This window comes from Cibotium barometz, chromosome 29 (assembly GCF_041138505.1).
Source record: "Cibotium barometz isolate CiBa-2024 chromosome 29, ASM4113850v1, whole genome shotgun sequence".
In the NCBI taxonomy this organism is placed as follows: Eukaryota; Viridiplantae; Streptophyta; class Polypodiopsida; order Cyatheales; family Cibotiaceae; genus Cibotium; species Cibotium barometz.
The window spans coordinates 46,235,280-46,256,437 of record NC_141074.1 but is presented as its reverse complement, the minus strand read 5'-3'; positions in this window follow the sequence as shown (position 1 = coordinate 46,256,437).

Here is a 21,158-nt window from a genome sequence, read left to right as displayed (position 1 = left end):
TGCTGCAACAAAGATCATATCAGAATTTTACTATTTGGCGATTAATATCAGTAAATAGATAGAAAGGTAAATACCATATAGTAGGTGATATGTGTTTCTCCCCATGCATCAACCATTTGGTGAGTAAATGTATGTATTGCAGTCTTTAAGTTTGCAATCTCCTCAGTAAAACAGGTGGAGCCTTTTCTAACAATTGAATCATTTTGTCAAGTGACTCCCACAGCCTTGCCCGCTTGAGACCAAGCTCTGCATTATTCCCACGATAAGTGGTGCATTCACAAATGGCCTTCCATAATTCATATTTTGTGTGACTATTGTATCCCTCGTAATTTGAGAGAAGGTGTCTTGCTTTGGACCCACCCATGCATATTTTGTTTGGATTATCCTGACCCGGTCCTGACTTTTTAGTATCCTTAGTTAACTTTACAGCACCACCATGAAGCCCCACGCTTGAAAGGACATCTTCCAGCTTATTGATGCATTCGTTGAGAAGATGTTCAGGCTCCATATTCCATGCATAATTGATATGTAACTTCAGTAATTTGTCCATTATGCGTAACCTAGCATGAAGCGTGCAAATATGAACACGGGAAAGTGGAATCTCTAATATAGGGCTCCATGAGATATCTTCTTGATCACAATTAGGCAGACAATCGGTATTATAATTCATGATGCCATTAACCCACTGCATAGGTTTCTTTGGATCTTTGTTTTGCGTTGTACTCATTGAAGGTGGTTGTACATTTTTCTTGCCCTTTGCATGAGATTTGGTCGTCTTGGTGGCTGCAACCTTGCCTGAAGCTTTGTCGCGATCAATATACTCTGATTTTGAATGGCAGCAATAAATACATGGAAAAAAAGTATTTGCTCCTAGCTTGCATCCCAGCATACACTTCAATGTCTTTAAATCACCTGCCATGTGCCACTCAATTGTAAATGTTCCTACATCTTCCACGTGCAAAGTTTCTCCTTTTGATTGCAATGATATGACATTTGGGATGCCTGTTCGGGTAAGGTACCATCGCAATGTATCATTCGTCTCCTATGGAAGCTCAAATGCTGACAACCACCATATATTCTTTTCTGATTGCACTCCATAGTAATCTTTTCCCTGAGATTGACTTCCCTTGTTGGAATTTGAGGCTTGTGCACTACAGTCAAGAAGATTATCATCCTGTTCCAGATTTCCTTTGATAGCCCTAGTGTTCATAAGTGTTAGGCTGACTCTTTCTAATTTTCGTCCTTTTACAATTTGACACTCATCAAGCTTTAACACAAACACAGCCTGACCTTGGCACTCCTCAATGCTTAGACCATAACAAGAAATCATAGCTCTTTGAAGGGTCCTTAAATCAATAAAGACATTGTTGTACTTGTTGTATTCAAATACCTTTGTAGTACATATAGGCAGAGCATCCTCCACATGACGGTAGACACCTAACATGTTCGCAATTTTTGAGTTTGCACTTTTTCTTGCCATGGTTACACTGTATGGAGTTGGTAGCATGGGTCGAAGAAATCCTTTAGCACGATGACCTAGTAAACACCCTGTAAATGGCTTCATATCCCTTCCTACTGACACCAGCACTATCACATGCATCCATAATCTGTATGGGGCTTACCATATTTTGCAGCTCTCCAGAAATTTTGTTTCGGATTTGCTTAGATATTTTGCATGTGGGATCTTCTAGCAGCTTATATATGTCTGATAACTTAACAACATGTTTCAATATGCCTGCTCTACATTCCTCAGCACCACCTTCATATCCCATCATATCCCCAGCAATATCTCTACATGGAACATAAATACAAAATAACATCAATATGTTTCACAAAACAGAAAGGCCTGCAAAACAATGGCAAGAATAGAAGTTACCTTGTTGCTCGTACACGTCGTTTTCTTGCTCCACTTAGGGTTGCCAAGGTTTCTAGGGACTGACGCTTTCTTTTCCGTTGTCGAAAGCCTACTGGAAGCTTCTTCAGGCTTGCAAGGTGTCGTTGCTTATTTCGTGCATCCTGTTTGGCTGCATTCACCTTGTCCCGTTCAATATCAAAGGCCTGCTTAAGCAACAAGTTGTTCTTCTGGAGCTCCTGATTCTGAGTTTTCAAGTTGTTCTCACCACTTCTTCAAGCCTATCAATGTCCTTCTTGTGTTGCTGCTGCAACTCAAGCCATAAGCCTCGAAAATGTAGTCTTGAATGCGATTCTTGAGCTGCAACAAAAGAAAGCCTTCTACAATAGCCAAATAGACCATTAGCTCCATCACCTACATAACTAAGAAATGTAGTGATATTAACAAAATAAGGTGGAGCATTGGTGAGCGGGTCAATAGGGTATATGAATCCATTCGTCCAGAGGTCAATACATTTTTGCCCTTGTGATCGAAGAGTACCCAATGGCACATTGGTCACACCACTTGATTTTGTGCTGCAGATGGTAGCATACTCAGCAGCCAAATCTACATGTAACCTGCCTGAACTTTGGTGCTCTGTTAGATATATCTTCAAGTGGCATTTTCTTTAGGGTTAGGCAATGCTGAAAAGAGCTTCTTGTAGAACACAATGCAAGAGTGAGGATAGGGTATTCTGAGGAGAGTGCAATGAAGTTTTGCTATAAAAAATATTAGAAGATCATAGATCTTCTGATTAGGTAATAGGAGAATGGACAAGGAAGATGGCAAGAGGCATAGAAAATGGTAGATTGAGGTTTTGCAGCATAATACAGTAGAGAGAGAGAGAGAGAGAGATGTAGATTGCAGACGGAAGTAGGGGATATGTATGGTAAACAATGCAAGAATGGAAAATGGTAAGCTCTGAAGCTATGGAGGTTGACAGAGGGATTTTCTGCACTTCAATGGGGAAAAGACATGAGAGAGAGAGAGAGAGAGAGAGAGAGAGCAGAAAATGATAAAAAGATGAGGCATGGAGGATGAGAGAGTGTGAGATATCTGCATTTGGAAGTGCAGAGGTTATGGAAGCTTACTAATCAGAGATGCAGAGCCATGGCACACCCAAATGTGAGAAAGGGGAAGAGAAAGAGAGTGGTAGAGAGACGAGGGCATCTTAGAGAGAGAATGTAGAGAGAGAAAGTGGGGGGGACCTAAAAGTGGAGGGAAGAGAGGAGGGAAGGCTTTTCATCCATTTTGAATTTGGGGAAACCAAAAAGTTACCCCTATTTTAGCTCAAGCAAATATATATTTGAAAAAATAGAAATTCAAATAATGATTGCATAAAGATCCCCTTGTCAGGCCTAGTCAAAGTATGCTTAGAGTCCTTAAGCAAAAGTACTTAAAAACATAATATGGCAGCTTAAAGGGCCCCCATAAAGGGCCCCCATAGACCTCAACCTTCCCCTAATGGGTATTTCAACAGATATGGATAAAATTGATATCATTGTCTCATTACCTCGGCCTATCAACCCTAAAGGGGTACAAATATTCATGGACATTGTGGCTATTATCATCGATTCATCTACATGTACGCTGTCCTAGCCAGACCATTATATGCTCTTCTTGTAAAGTTTAATTGGACTGACGAGTGTGAGGAATCCTTTGAAAAGTTGAAGCAAGCATTAGTGTCTGCACCCATCTTACGGGCACCAGATTGGACCAAATCTTTCATGTCCATATTGATGCTTCAAACTTTGCAATTGGATGTATTTTGGCTCAATCGGGAGAACATAATAAGGATTTCCCAATCTTATATGCTAGTCGACAGTTGAACAATGCTGAGAAGAATTATACCACAACAGAAAGAGAAGGTTTGTCCATGATATATGCAGTGAAAAAGTTTCACCATTACCTTTTGGCAAACAAATTTATATTTTTTGTGGACCATCAAGCACTGCTATATTTGGTGAATAAGCCTTGTGCAATTGGAAGGATTGTGAGGTGGTTTGTCATCCTTCTCGAGTTTGATTTTGAAGTGGCAGTCCGAAAAGGAACAACTCATCATAGGGCAGATCATTTATCTCGAATCACCTCTGGAGAAGCTCCTGTGGGTGTGGATGATGATATGTTGGATTCAACACTTTTCCTTGTAGAGACAGCTCCTAAGTGGTCTGAACCCATCTTAGAAATTTTGACAAGTGGGCAGATACAACTAGCGGGTCCTAATGTGGACCTATGGAGACCATTCAAGTTAATCTCAGGGAGATTATATCGTCAGGGTAATGATGGAGTGTTGCGACTTATATTACCTAACCCTGACCAATATGAGGAGATCTTGGACTGGGCACATGAGGGTATTGGTGGAATCCATGCATCAGCTACTACTTGTGTGCGATGTATAACTCACGATGGGCAATGGTGGCCTACCATGCATGCGGATGCTGAAAAATTTGTTTGTAACTGTGCTTCACGTCAAATTCAAAAACCAACTCATAATGTCACATTATTCTAAATTTCAACTACACCAAGTTGGAGTAAGTATATTGTGGACTATCTTCAGCACGGTCATACTGATCGAACAATTCCTAAATATCGAAAGCATGCTATTGAAGTTGAAGCGGCCAACTATATGCTGATAGAGGGCCAACTCTACAAGAGGAGCAAGGATGGCAACTTACGCATGTGTGTATGTGAAGCTGACTACTTGATAATCTTGACTCATGCACATGCAGGTGTTGGGGGTGGACACCTTTCGGGCAATACCACAGCTAAGTTGATAAGGTGGTCTAGGCTTTGGTGGCCAACCTTACAAATGGATGCCAGAGAATATGTAAAACATTGTGACGATTGTCAAAGGACCAAACCTCCCATCACAAAGGACAATATGCCATATGTTAAGCACACGTGCTTTTGCCGAATGGGATATTGATTTTGTCGGTCCCATTAAACCTCCAGCTCATCACACACATGCCGAATATATTATAGTCGCAAACTGACTATTTGACCAAATGGGTAGAGGCAAAGGCTACAGTCAAAAATGATGCCAGAACCACAACCAAGTTCTTGTATGAGTACGTGTTTACATGCTATGGCTTACCTATTGAAATCGTTAGTGATCAAGGTGTGCACTTTGTGAATGAGGTCATAGAGTTTTTACTTCAAGAATTTATGGTAATTCACAAGCGTTCTGCACCCTATCATCCCTAGACTAATGGTCAAGCTGAGAGTACTAACAAGATTCTCTACACAGCACTCACAAAGATTGTTGAGGGACATAGGACTGATTGGGAGCAAAAGTTGCACTCAGTTCTTTGGGCATATAGAACAGCCTATAAAACATCTCTGGGCGCAACCCCATTTGAGCTTGCTTTTGGGTTAGATGCAATTCTTCGCATTGAATTTCTTGTACCTACCCTACGAGTTGCTAAACAATTGGACTGGACTGGTCATGAGCTTTCTCAATGCATTGATGAATTGGAAAAGCTTGATGAGACCCGCTTATTGGCAGTGATGGGGATGTATGTCGAGAAGAGGAGACAGAAGCAATGGTATGTAACATGGCCGATTCAAAAAAGGGGACCTTGTGCTCTTGTACACACTTAAGAAGCATAAGCGAAAGCTCAAGAAACGTGGCCTAGGACTGTTTGTGATTAATGAGCTTACTCCTAGTGGTGCAGTGCGTTTAGAGACACTAGAAGGTGAGCAAATGCCTAACTTCATTAATGGAAGTCGTCTCAAGAAATACAATGAACCATTAACTCAAGCCATGCTTCAACAAATGCATGCTGCCCACACACGGAAAGAAGCACATGACCTACTTAAACGTCAGGCTCAAGAAGAAGCTAAAGCTAGAGTTGCAAAAGCCAAGGAGCGTCGCAAGGCTTCTGTGTTGACCTTACAGGTGGCTACTGATGAACAATATGTCGATCCTTTCAATATTCACGTGTGTCTTCATCTTCATAAGACTACCTACTTTGTCTCTTCCTTAATTGACTCTGGTGCAGATTATAATGTTCTCTCATTTGACACATGGGTACCCTTGGAACAACCAACACTTGTGCACATTCCTATTGACTTACGAAGCTTCTCGGGTGGTGAAGATAACCCTATAGAGGGAAAATATGTCATTATGATGTCCATTCAGGATCACCAGATGTCAGTTCCCTTTTATGTGGCTAGTAAGTCCAAGGCAGTGGTAGAGGTTGTTCTTGGTCGATCATGGTTAAGTGATACCAATTGTTCATTAGATTAGAAGAATAGACAATACAAATTGTAATTTGATTCTGATTGCATCTTGGGATCTGCTGCTGCTGCACAAGTTTTATCATGTCAAAAGGGTGGTAGTTCTACCTTACACAACCCACTTTCAACATCTGCTCTTCAAGCTCCAAGACAAATGATGTGGATAATCGATGAGTCCTCAAGTGAGGGCCATGGGCTGGCATGTTCCAACTACTCTAGTCACTGCTCAAAGAAGGCTAGGCAAGAAGGAATTATCAATTTGGCTACCCAAAGATGCGTAAAAACTTGTACCATCTAGCCTAGTTGCTAAACCTCCTAAAAAGCATATCTTTTCCAAGCCTAAGCCTCAGATTGTTACTCATTGGGTCCCAAAGCATGTTCTTAAAGCACAAGGCTATTATGAGCATGCAACAGCACTTTGGCTTCCCAAATGCCATGGTTTGCTAGAGCCAGAAGAGTGTATCAATAAGATTCGAAAAGCCACTCTTGGTTTTTCATATCAGTGGGTGCAAAGGAAATCAACACAACCTCTTCAAGATAGGATAGGTGGTTGTGATAGCACCTACAAATCTCCTTGTGTTGACCTTCCCAAAACATGTATTGAATCACCAGTTGTCCCAACTTCTCCTTGTTACACACTTCCACCATCAACTTGTGTACCTAAGACAAATCCAACTTTACATGAGTCTCCTTTGAGCATAGATTCTAGCACTTCACTGCCTAAATCCTCTTATCTTGCTCAAATTCCTCGACAATTGCTATCCTTCCCACCTCTTAAGAAGGACATACCCAAAACCAAAGATAAGGCATTAACACTACAATTGAAGCTCTTTGGTAGATCAGTGTTTGAATACTCTCACTTTTACTAATGTGGTTCCTTCTGCCTTTACAGGATTGTGTTCTTTTTGAGATGATCTTATCTACATTGTTTTTTATAGGGATTGTAATGATGGATATGAGTGTATAAAGTTTGAAGTTTCTAAATTTCATTGTTCTACGCCCAGATACCTCCTGATGGATACTTGGCGAGATACATGTCCACCTGCATTGACCCTGATAGTACTCAACCTGAACATCACGGGGGTTATAGTGCTCCTCTTTTTCAAACTCATTCTAGGTACTTTTATGCTCCCTTAGGTGAAATTTACTGTGGGCATCACTTTGTCACTTTATTCTATCAACAGCATCATCCATTTTCACATTGTCAAGAGTGTGCATGACCCGTATTAGGGGAGGCTTCACACATTTGTTGGCTATGCCACTCTTACTTTCGACGATATGGCACGGGCTTAATGAAACAAACTGTATGACTTACACCCCAACGCCATAACCTTCTTGATGTGAGAGTACCAGACCAAGGACCAAATCAACGTAGATTACCTGAGGAGGTTCAAGCACAACAATGGAGGGATATATGCATAAATGACTCACAACCACCTATCTTGCAAGCCCTTCTTCCCCCAGCCTCAATATGTCAATTTTGGATCATTATGAGCACCTATATTGAGCAATTTCAAAATCGGCATTGTCTGCTTAACCTTCCCATAGAACCAATGCCATATTTTAGTGAGGAAGCACTCCTTCCTCTACCACCATCTCGAGAGGCCGGCTTTTGTACAGGGTTGTCCTTGCATCCTGAAGTGATTGATACAATCTTTCTAGCAGAAGTGGACACGGATCCACCGCCACTGCAAGGATAACCTCATGAACTCCACAATAAGATCAACAAGCCAGGGCACTTTTCTCCCACTGGGCTTTTCCCCTCGGCCAAGGATTTCACTGACGTAAACGAAAACATGTGAACATGTTAATAACACAAAAAATTTTGTGATCACATGTTATATTCACAAAGCTTTCACAAGGGCCTAAAAAAATTATCTTTGTCGGGCATAAAAAATCTTCTTAGGTGGCCACTGACCTACTATTATGTGAAGATGGTAACATGAGAACATGTGAATAGCTTATTCCCATGTATAGCCAAGCTTTTAAGGAGTTCCCAAAATGGCAAGTGACCTGTTATTTTGTGAACGGTAACATGAGAACATGTGAATAACTTGTTCACATGTGTTATTATCACAAAAAATCTTGTGATCACATGAATATTAAATCCCTACCCTCAGCTCTATTCGGTGAGATTGGCACCAATAACAAATTTTATTCTTTTCTTTTCTTGTTTGTTAATAAGACATTTTGCAGAGATCTAAGCTAAACAAGAGTATACAAACACGCTTCAATAGTCCACCTACCGTGCACACAAATTAGGAAGGGGGGAGACATGCAATGCCTACAAAGAGCAAAGAGAAGCAATCTGCACATCAGCAATGCATCAAGACAAACGCGCCACATCAACGAGCACTACAACAGGTGTATTCAAATCATAATCTTTTGTTCTTTATGTGCTTTTCACTTTTGCATATATTGTTTGCATGCTCACAAACAGTTCGCTGGTTTAAGTTTTAAATTAGTTGTTACTATGTGGAGAGTGATTTCTAGATTCTTAGAGGACTTAGTAGAAGGTATTTCTATTTGAAGACGGTGTAAGATATATACCAACGGAGTATGCCAAGTTCTTATGCTCTAGAAGTATATTAGTTATCCCTAGTGGTAGCTACCTCTTAGGTATGGGCTAGGTCCTACGATAAACAAAAATTTACGAAACACATGCCCTAAAAAATATATAGAAGTGACTTGAGACATGACGTGTCTACGGCCATGTGGAATGCTTGGTAGGACCTTGGGTTGTTTTAGCACCTTGGGGCCGATGCCTTGGTTTCCATGGGGTGAACACTGACGTCTAAAAGATTAAGAAGAAGACCTACAAGGACTCTATCCCCTTGATAGATGCTGGTAGGACTCTTGGGTACATTATGGGCCCTCGAGACCGATGCCCTCATCTTCATGGGGTACTCCTTATGTCAAAAAGAAAGAAAAGGGTCTGTCGCCCTTGAGATACTTAGCGACCTTTAGATTCTCTTGGCGTAGGTCTCTTGGCCATTGCTTGTGTCTCATTGGGATGGAACCTTCCTCTTTATCAAGCTAAAAATAATAATTCTCTTTAATCTTCTGCTCTTTAAAAAAAAAAAAGAAAGAAAAGAAAGAAAGAAAGGTCCAATCACCATGGCTTATATTTAGTAGGGCTGCCACTTAGAAATAATTGGGACTGCGGTCATAACCTGCGGTGTACAAGTACACTTGCCTTTGCATAGAACTATCTACCACTTAGTCTCACTTTGAATAGTCTTTACTCGCTTCTTTTAGCACTATTTAAAACTCTAATCGGCCTTTCACTTGCATGCTCACGTGTGAGATTGTCATTGCTGGTTTTTTTTCAATAAAAGGCTTTACTTGTCTTCCATTGTTTTTTGCAGCTTTTGTTTCTACCGCGCTCCAGGACGTGCGCGATTTAGAAAGGGGGGAATGTTCCACGAAAACCCTCACAGGAACACGGATTATGGAAGGAGGCCGGGAGCAATTAATGCGAGAGAGCAGGATTGTAGCCATGGGAACATAAAGACGCACATAATTTTTCCATATTTTTGTGCTGAAGTGCAATGTAAATCATTTTAGGCCAATGTGGGTTCTAAATGAGAGTTCTAAGTATATTAAGCAAGGCTCACTTATGGGGTTGTCCGCCCATGTGTGAAAGAGGCCTAAGGTTAGGGTTAGTGACATCTCTATAAAAGAGATGTTAGCTAAAGAAAGAGTACGTTTTTGGCCATTCTCATAAGCTATTAAGTGAAGCTCTTGAGCTCTCAAGCTATGGCAACTCTTTAACTCTCTCTCTATTGTACTCTAATGAGCATCAAGCTCCAATGAGTATAGCTCCACTTCTTTCTCTTAATCTATTTTAGCATCATTGAAGTAGATTAATCTATGATTAGTTGAATGCTTCTTTCTTTCTCTTGTGTATGCATGCTTTGTAGTGTGTGTGTGTGTAGTCTCCATTGATGCAAGCTCTTGCCCACTTCATGGCAATGAGTTATTCACGGATAGACTCTCTCTATGAGCTTGTGGGTTTGTGAATGTTACATTCTATGCTTGCTTAAGCATGTGGGTTACTAGATGCATGCTTATGGGTTTGCTTGCATTAGGGAAAGCTAAGATTTAATCAATGTTTGAATGGGATTAAGGATTGCCATGCATTGCTTGTTCTCTTGATTAGTGTAGTGGGTTTAAGGGATTGAGAGATTGATTGAGATGTTGAATGGTTGAATCGTCAAGTGGTGGTTCGTGTATGTAAGCTCTCCTGCAAGGGATAAGCCTTTATGCACTAATCGGGTCGAGTCCTTGGATTGACATTGTGTTTCTCAGCACATTTGTTGATCGGTAGTACTCTATGAGCACTATATTGCACGATAGAGAGAACCGCTCTTCAATATCCTGAGCTCTTTTAACATAATCTCTCAAGCTAGGTTGCCTTTGTTTAAAGAAAACTTCCATCATCTTAGACAATATTGTAGTGATATGAGCTTCGTGGTACCAAGAACTCGCAAACCTCCTTTAGCCTTGGGTTTGTAAAATTTATGCAAAGCCAAAAAGAAACATGATTTCATAGTTCCCTTATTTCACTTCCAAAAGGAACCCCTTGTCTAGCTAAGCATTCTTCTCTAATGCTTATCTTTACCGAAGTTCATCAGGGAGTTCCACCAAGGGGTAGGACATGAAGGTTGCCTTCACAATGATCGTTCTAGAATGGAAGGGTAGAAAATATATTTTTCCATTTCCAAAACTTGACTTGTTCTCATTTATACACACACACACACACACTCGTGTGTGTGTGAATACACATGTGGATCTTTATCAATTTCTCCTACTGCCTTGCATGGCTACATGCTAAGCAACATGCAAGTGGGAAGGTTTGCCTAGGAAATGTTATATCAAATGAATAGTGGTGTTGGGGAGCTAGGGGATGGCAAAGAAATATAGTTTTATTTTGGCTCAAGAAATATAGGTTTCAATAATCTCTTCAAGTGTCCCTTTAGAACAATCTTTCATTTCCATTGCTAGAATATGCGTCTTTTAGTGATGCTAATAAAAATATTGCTAGTAGAGACTTAATACATAGTAGAAGGGTAAGGAATCTCATGACAGCCCAAGTATAAAAAACATTGCTAGTAGAGACATATGACTCATGACATATGACATATGACAACATGATAATAAAACAACAATGATCTTCGACTCGTAGTCAGCCCTTTACTTTCCGTGAAGTATGCATGCTAATACAATCCTAATTAGCTTAATTAGATACTAATCACGTATGAGACCTAAAACTGCACATGATCAAGGTTGTAAGGGTGATCATTGCCTTGACAGATCGACAAGGCTTCCGTCATTGAAGCTGCAGTTAGGCTTCTGATGGAGAGGATGCAACCGCCATTAGTATCAAAGAAAGAGGAACGAAATACAGTATTACCACAATGTGATGACGGCGCTAGGCTGGATGGTGCACATACATCGCCAGGGGAGGGAGCACTATCTATGGTTTTCTGTGACCTGGAAAATGAGCTTATGGGACATGCGCCCGCTATAGAGGTGACTACAGCAGCCGGCGCAGCGCAGAGAAGCCACTACATCATCAGTATAAGAGCTCACCATAGGCCTAAAATCTTCTCGGACATCACCCTTGCTCTCACCAATCTCGACCTCTGGATCCTCTGTGCGAACTCTTGCTCCTGCATTAACAACACGACTAGCAGTACCTCCATCTTGCAATGGTTCCTTTCCAAGATAAGAAACTCTTTTTTTTAAATCAGTATGCTCACATTGATCCACATGGAGTGCATGTTATTTGATCGTTTCATTTGATGATCATATTGCATGGACAGACCTAGACGTTTGGTTTAATTATTTCACACTTATATCCTAGATTGAGGTTGCTGATGCCTCTTCCATCAAACGGGCGCATTTGCACGAAAGCATACAAATTGTCAACAAGGAACTCATAACATTGAAGAGATGATGGTGATGAGAGAAAACTCACATCAATATAAGGTTCGTGACATCTTCTTTCGATCACAGTTCCAATTCCAATTAGAGTTATTAAATTTGGCTAACAGTTTTTATGTGAAAACCACACGTTTATTCATACACCTTCATATATTTGAACATTTTATACAAGATAGCCCATGATTTCTTGTTCCTCTCATGGAGCCAAACATTAACTCAATTTAAAATCTTCATTTCATGGTCTTAGATCACAGAAGAACAAATCAAGTCAATTGAAATCGGCTCTCTTCCTATGTCATTATTTTATCGTGAGTGAAGATGTTCCCCTCACTCCCATGACCATTCATGTAGTGATCAACACACTTCGGTCTCCTTTTTGCCCTTGACAACAAACATTTTTTGTCACTCTCAACAACAAATATTCCTAAGAAAGATGGATTTACTTCCATTTTCTTGATAGCATGCAAACACTTGTTACCTTGAGAAAGAGTCGATCACATGTAGTTATGTCATGTCTTCTCCAAGTAAAATCTTCATGCACTTAAACAACTAAGAAGTTGTGAGTATATGTGTTGAATGAGTCATAAGTGTTACTTGAAAATCCATCTCACATTTAAGTAAAGTGCTACAAGTTGAGTAGTAGTATTCTATGCTAGAAAAAACACGTAAAGTGCTAGAATACATCCATCACTTTTATGATTTAATATTGTTGAACCTTCATATGCGCCTCTGTTTGATGTGGCTCCTCCATTATATACATTAAAAAAAATTATCTTCACATGCACAAAATGTTTTCAAATGATAGGGCAGGATGTAAGGTTACACATGTAAGTTAAGTTGGCGCATTAAAAAGTCAAGTTGATAAATTCATCTCTACTTTAAATTGATGCACTTTGCAAGTCACTTGGTTATTTGACTATTGGAAAGAAAGAACTTACAATATAATTGCAAAACTCCTCACCTATGCATCTTAGAACAATTAAACTTGTGTTTTTCTCTCTTTTTTTTTAAGAGTCAAAATAGTCCTTATAGAACATTAAAAGTTTTCTTTTCAAAACACAATGGGTAGCTTGATTAGCTTACATGATGTTTAGCAAACTCCCAACCCTAATCATTTAGCAAAATAAGATGACATGGAAAGAAATTTTCTAGTTTAATGAAAGCAATTCTAACTTTTGAATGGGTATAATATCCAAATTTATCTCATGCTATTATAAGATGAAGAAAATGAAAATTAGTGACTATCTCTATCATGGTCCAAGTCCTAATTTAATGCTATTTAAGCTAGTAGACACACAAGCCAAATCTACTTGTGTGTGAAATATAGAGGAGAGAGAGAGAATCCTCTCATCCAAAATTTGCACCATCAAAATGGGCTCACTCTAGGAAAGACTAGCTACCATTGGAGATTTTTGGCCATAAGCTCCTACTAAAATTCTCAATTAGTTTCTTATTTATTCTCTTTTTGTAAGCCTTGGGCCTTTTCATAAGTCCTCATTACTTAACTTATATAATGTGCTTATATTATTCCTATCGGCCACACAATATGGCCTCTCAAGGATGTGGATAAAAAATGTGTGCTTGTCTTACTACTCATCTTGGGGGCCATACATATATGAGCTAGCTGGTTAATCCAAAACATAAGGAATATTACCATAATCTCCCTCACAATCTCTCTCTCTCTCTCTCTCTCTCTCTCTCTCTCTCTTCTAAACATGTCCTTATGTTTTCAAGGACACAAACATGGGGAGTAACACATGATTAAAGGAAAAAGGGAAAGTGTTCTATACAGGTTTTTTCCTTTGTTTTTGTGTGTTCGAAAATAAAACACACACACACACACACACACACTTAGAGGGAGAGAGAGAGAGAGAGAGAGAGAGAGAGAGAGAGAGAGAGAGAGAGAATAAAGAAAGAAAGAAAGATTTTATTAACGTCTTCCAAAAGACCGAACTCGGCCTATGAGACAAATCAGTGTACCTGTGTGGGGTATCCTCTGTCATCCCAACAAAATGAAAAAGTACTGAACTAAAAAGCTGAATCTGGGTGTGCAATAAGTACAATGAGTGGGGGAGGGAATGGAGCTCTACTACTAGGAGAATGCAAAGCTATATGCATGGAGTATACAATCATGTATGCAACCTAGCTAGCTCCATCCTGTACCATACTAGGGGTATAAAATGGTATACATCAATGAAGGGGGTGTCCAGAGCTCCCTGAAGAACATGCCTGGGTCTGCTCTGAAGCAAGCGAGTCGCTTCACACCCTCTCTATGAAACTGAGCTCTGATCTCTGTCATCTCTGAGAGAGAAAGAGAGAGGGAGGGAGGGAGCGGGACTGCAATAGAATGGAGGTATAGTCAAAACATTTGTATTATAGAAACTAGAGTGCATGAAAGGATAGACCATATTTTTTTTTCTTGTGCATGTGCAAGTGTGAAAAAAGTTGAAGACAACAAATGTGCAAGCCCCCCTCTTTATGCATACATATAGCAGAATGTATAAAAGCATTATGCATTCTCTCTTTATACTTGCATATAACATTATGTATCCTATTTTCTTGCTCGTGCATGTGCAAGTGAAGGTGAAGACAATTATCATATTCGTATATAAACATTGGGAGATGAAACACAATAAATCTTGCACAAAATTGAGGCCAAATATAGTTTTCATTACTTAATCACTAAGTCAAAGTACATCTAGGATTATGGCAAAGAAAAGAGTAATCCCTTATCATAGGTACAAGAGAGTATACCCTTATTATAGGCAAAATAAAAGGATATTAAAAAAAAGTGTACGAAGTTGGAATTTTGCATATTCAAGGTCATCATCATTGTCTTTGCTAAACATTCTCACAGGTGTTTTGATTATTGTTACCCCTTGCGGCTTCAGCCTCTACTCTCAAATTCTCATTGCTTAATTTTGTTGCACATGAAAACAATTTGTAGTAACATGATCCTAAAACACAACAAAACTAACCCAAGTTAAATGCAATTTGACAAAAAACAAAGAGGTTACGGGTTTAGAAATGTACTTACTTACCATACTTACAAATTAGAGCCTCCATAAATAATAATGTTGGAGGCCAGGTGAAAAGGACCGACTAAAATAATTGCCAAGTATTAATCACAATCCATAGAATAGGAATTGCACATGACACAAGATTGAGTCCAATTTTCCCCCACACAAGAGTGAGCCCATGCTTCCTCTTGGTGTATTTAAATCATATTGCTTGAAATAACTTATAGGGCTCAAATTAGTGTCCACTTTTATAAATATGTCAACTTATTCAAAAATAGCTTCCTTTATCGGACGTACAAGCTAACCTACTTAAAAATGGGTGTACAAACCTTATAAATGTGAACATCTCTTATAAAAATCAAATATGCACAAGGAAGCTTTTGAATGTCCTAATTAATAATGTACATTGACAATAAATATGAATGACACCCAAAATGAAATAATGGCATGTCATAAAATCAAATGATATTTACAACACCTAGAACCAGTGTCTCAAATTCTTTGTGACCACTCGCTTGTAGTATCCAATCGAAGGATCTACACTTACATTAGGTATGCTAATAAATTAATAAATTAATTGATTAAAAATATAAATAACTATAAACAAAACATAGTTTCAAGACAATGCAACCAATACTCCCACCCATGCACGAAATCACCTACGTATGTGTAAAATAAGCTACAATAGCCCAAATTTAGAAGGTGTACCAATCTAAACCCATCTAGGAGAATTCATAAATAATGGAAAATGTGGAAATATAAATGTCCATGAATTAACTCCTCATAAAAGCATTCCCTGAGGTTGACAAGTAACTATTCTCACTTCTTACAAAATTATAAATAATCATCATGGGCTAATATACACATAAGTTGCAATCAAGGATAGATAAGCAGCGAGGGCATGATCTGGTAGCCATTAAGATTTCTTAATGGTTTAGCATGTATACTTGACTAAATATATGTGATAAATATTAACTTTTCTTGTTGTTGTTTGCTCATGGTCTAGAATAATTTCTAGTTTGTGATCTCAGAATCTTCAACTAATAATGGAGGGTAATCATGAATTGGATAGGGTGTCTGGAAAAATATCTGGACGAGCAAGTCAAAGAGAACAAAACCCGACAACCCCCCCAGATATCCAACAAGAATAATGCTACACTCTCCCAACACAACAAGACAAAGCACCTATAGATGCGCACACAGACGCGTTTACTCAACTAAAGAAAAAAACTTACGGGTGTATCTATTTGCACATCTATAGACCCGCATCTAAAGGCACGTTTAAAAGGTAGCAAACAGACGCGCTTATAGACGCGTCTATAGATGTGCACACAGACACGCAAATAGACGTGCAAATAGACGGTCGGGGAGAAATTTAAAAAACAGACAGACGCATGTATAGACGTGTTTATACACATAAACAGACAGACGCATGCATAGATGCGTTTATAGACGCTCAAATAGACGCTTCTTGAACAGACAAACGTGTATATAGACGTGTTTATAGATGTGCTACAGAAAATTTTTTAAACTTTGTGTGCTTTAACAGAATGCTGTGTATGTTGTGTATGCAGTGTAGTAACAGGAATCCCATTTCCACATTGTGTAATTCAATTCTTACAGCCAATCGCATTTAAATTAGCACTCTTGCAAGTACATCTATAGCCGACATTAATTACAATTCCAAATAAAACATTACAACTCTGAAACGTTTAGTTACAAGGCATTAATTGATAGCTCAAAAAGTGCTTGTATGTACATATAGTACGAAGCTAAGCCATGTCCTATGGCTTCAAGCACCAAAAATAAGAGGAGTGTATATACAAGAGGCACGAAGCCAAGCCAGTGGCTAAGTACAAAAAAGAGTAGCTAGCACTACTCCTCGCTCCCTTATGTGCTCCCTTCTCCGCCTCCTTCTTCCTCGTCTTCTTTCTCATCTTCTTGTGCAGGGTCCTATAAACAAGGGACAACATATGTCAATGTATGAAAAATCAAATCTTTATTTATAATATTGACATTATTTAATTACTTTCAAATACCTCAGGGGACTCTCCAGTAGCCCGGATATACTGCTCCTCAGTAATCAACCCGTCATTATAGAAGTGCCTCCATGTATCTCCTCTCTGCGATGGTGGCGGTGGTAGGCTATCTCGACAGGAGCAGGGTACCTGCCCTCGATATCAAGCTGCAAAATGACACAATTTGCGGAGGGGTTAGTACAAAGAAACAACCTCCTAATAAACTAAATAAATAATATAATTTGAGATCAATACTTACAAACTGGGCCTCCCATGATTCAACACCCCCTGCTCCAAAATGCACGCTTCCATATTGCTCCATTTGGATCCTTCGTGCCTCCACGTGCTTTAGACTGGGTTCCTCCTTCACTGACTTCATTGTGAGCGGTGTGGGGCGGGCCCCTTGGTGGTTGACCTCCCTGGAGCCTGGCAAGCTCCGCTAGTGCATGCCTCTTAAGCGAAGATCTTTTATTACTAAGTATCAAAACAATATTTGACTTGGCCCATTTATCTGTGAACTGAACATTGGGGGGGTTAGGATACCTAGAGCGAACAGCAGCGAGGGTCTCATAAGCTAACCTCTTTGGTTGATCTTTGTAGTGAATAAAGCAATCTCTGTAATTGTTAGCAATTACAGAGCGCATGAAGGCCATGATGTCCTTCCCACGTGCATCCATCAAGATGCCTCTTGTCTGAGTGATGTCATAGTAGATCGTACCATCACCCGGAGGCACGTCTAAATCATCTAAATCATTCTCGTCCCCACCACCACCCCTCCCAAAGCACTGTGCCATGCATCCCCCACCGCTCTCCCTGCTACTACGCCTGCTACTGTGTCGTGTTGAGCTAGTACACTGGCCACCTGAAGCTGATGGAGAACCAAGTCTCGACTGCACGGGAGTACGTCGACGGCTCTCCGAGGCAGAAGGGCCTCCTGACGGCATGGGGGAAGGGACATAGAATGGCATGGGGGGAAGGGTCTCGGCTATGTAGCCGGTTGGGGGCTGTGTTGACTCCACTAAGGTAATCTCAAAAGGTGTGGGGTTGGGGTGGTTTGGAGTCTATAGTGCCGACTCCTGGGGGGTGTTTAGAGTACTCGTCATGTAGCCGTATAACTTCGCAGGACTGGGAGGGTGCCCCAAAAGGTTATATAAGTCCCGAAAGATGGATTCTTGAAGATCAGGTGAGCCTGAAGTGCTTCCTGGTGGTCAGATGATGAACTGGAAAAAAGAAAAAAAGAAGATTACTGATGAACTGGGAAGAGAAAAAGAAGAGAAAAAGAGAGAAAAAGAGAGAAAAGAGAGAAGAAAAGAGAGTAGAAAAGGCATGCACAGCGGGGATAAAAGAGAGGAGACAGGAGAGGAAAAGAGAGGAGAAAAAGAGGGGATAAAAGAGAGGAGAAAGGAGAGGAAAAGAGAGGAGAAAAAGAGGGGATAAAAGAGAGAAAAAGAGAGGAGAATAGAGGAAAAAAGAGGGGGATAAAAGAGAGAAAAAGAGAGGAGAATAGAGGAAAAGAGAGGAGAAAAAAAGAGAGAAAAAGAGAGGAGAATAGAGGAAAAGAGGTGTGAAAAAAAGAGAGAAAAAGAGAGGAGATAAGAGAGAAAAAGAGAGACGAAAACAGAAGGAAAGAGAGGATAAAAGAGAGAAGGAAAAAGAGAGGAAAATATAGAGTGTAATGTATTTTTTCAATCATGCTTTCCCTTTCCATCATTAATGCAATCCCCTTCTTCAATCATGCAATCCCTTTCCATCATTCATGCAATCCCTTTCTTCATTCATGCAATCACTTATTTCCATGAAAGGAGAGGAAAAGAGAGGAGAAAAAGAGAGAAAAAGTGGGGATAAAAGAGAGGAGAAGGGAGAGGAAAAGAGAGGAGAAAGGAGAGTAAAAGAAAGTAGAAAAAGTGGGGATAAAAGAGAGGAGAAAGGAGAGAAAAAGAGAGGAGAAAGTGGGGATAAAAGAGAGGAGAAAGGAGAGAAAAAGAGAGGAGAAAAAAAGAGAAAAAGAGGAGAGGGGAAAAAAGAGAGAAAAAAACACAGCATCTATATTCGCGTTTAACAGCGTGTCTACAGACGCGGCTACCTCTTTCCAACACAGAGTAGACGCGTCTATAGACGCGCTTTTAGACGCGGTTTTAGACGCACTCTCAGATGCGTCTATAGACGCGCTCTGACAGACATACTATTCTAAAAAGACGAAAAGGACATGTGCCCGACACAAAAACACAGTTGTACCAAAAACATTCGTTTCAAAGAGAGCAAAGGACGAATCAAACGAGAGCAACTTTCAAAGAAAATCAACCCTAAAGAGACTTACCTTGGATAGAGGTATGGAAGCTTCTTGTCCTTCTTCTCTTCCTTGTTCACCTCTTCTCTTGTGTGCTTGGAGATGATTGTGTAAGCCTGTAGATAAGTGTGGGTGCTTGAAGATAAGTGTGGATGCTAGGCTATGGATCTCTTAATAGCAAAGCAAGCCCGTTAAAAGTATATGAAGAAAAGCAAGCACGCTAAAAGTAGGTTTGAAAATGAAAATCGTGTCTACAGGAGCGTCTAATGTGGCATCTACTATCGCGTCTAAAACTGCGTGTAATTGCGCGTTTACAGCAGTTTAGACGCGCCTATGGATGCGTACCACACAGAACAGACGCGGTTTTAGACGCGTCTATGGATGCGTACCACACAGAACAGACGCGGTTTTAGACGCGCAAATAGACGTGCCACAGAGTTTTAAGATTAAATATTTGATACAAGAGAAATTTCTTTGAGTTGTTTATTTGTAGGATTTCATCTTCAACAAGTAGCTCCAGTGAGGATGAATCCCTCCGTATCCACCATCGCGAAATGTGGTTGGAGCAAAAAATCAAATGTATGTGTGATCGATGTCGAGGAAACATGTATCGTGCACGCAGGATTACACTCAATCACATCTCAAAGTATGGAGAATGAGATGCGACCGTAAACATGGTAAGTGTTAAAGAGTTAAGGTTGATTGAGATACCTATGGGTGTTCATATGTTTGAGTTATGATCCTGTTTTAATTTGATACAGGATGCAGTGCCACACCCGCATATGTTGCCCTATGCTTGTCGTGAGGAAGCAAAGCGTCGGTGATATGAGGTGGGATCTTTAGGAGGGATCATTACGGATGCATGGAGTGATGGTGGTAGTAGCCCTCCGCCATTACCTCATGAAGCCGTGGAGGAGGAGGTGTTTGATGATATGGTGTGGGATTTATATGTTCATCAATCTGAAGGGAGGGATGATAGCATGGAGCAAGACGATCTTTTTACCGTAGCATCGACTCCACTATTTGAGGGGTGCACATTCTCTGTTCTACGTGCCTCCCTTGAGTTACTATTATTACTAAACTTGCAAACCATCTATGGATGGAGCAGTGCAAGTTTGAATGCATTAATCAAGTAAGCTTTAAAGTCTATTTTGCAAACATGGTTAATTATGCTAGTGGGTCAATTAGTCGAATGCTTTTCCTCATTTATGGTCTTCACGTGCAGACTATTGTGTAAAATGCTTCCAAGGGAGAATAAATTACCAACCTCAAGAGATATGGCAAGGCAACATGTGACCTCTCTTGGAGGATTAGATTACAAGCACATCCATGCATGCGTCAACGATTGCGTTTTGTTTCGTGGACTACATAAGGATGCAAGAGAGTGTCCTACTTGTGGAGAGGCAAGATATAGAGCAGATCTTAAAACTTTGGACGTGCCTCGTAAGGTTCTGCGACATTTTTCCATAATCCCTCGCATCCAACATATGTTCAAGTGCAAATCCATTGCAGAGCTCATGTCATGGCATTCCTCCCATCGATGGCAAGTGGAGAACTCCCGCAGACACTCTTGCATGGAAGCATATTGAAGACACATGGCCAAACTTCAAGGAAGAACCTAGGAGCTTGAGACTTGGATTGGGTATGGACGGTGTGAACCCATTTGGTCTCAAAAGCACCTCTTACAGTGTATGGCCAGTGATATTGGTGAATTATAATCTTCCACCCTCTATGGCAATTAAGAAAGGTCATGT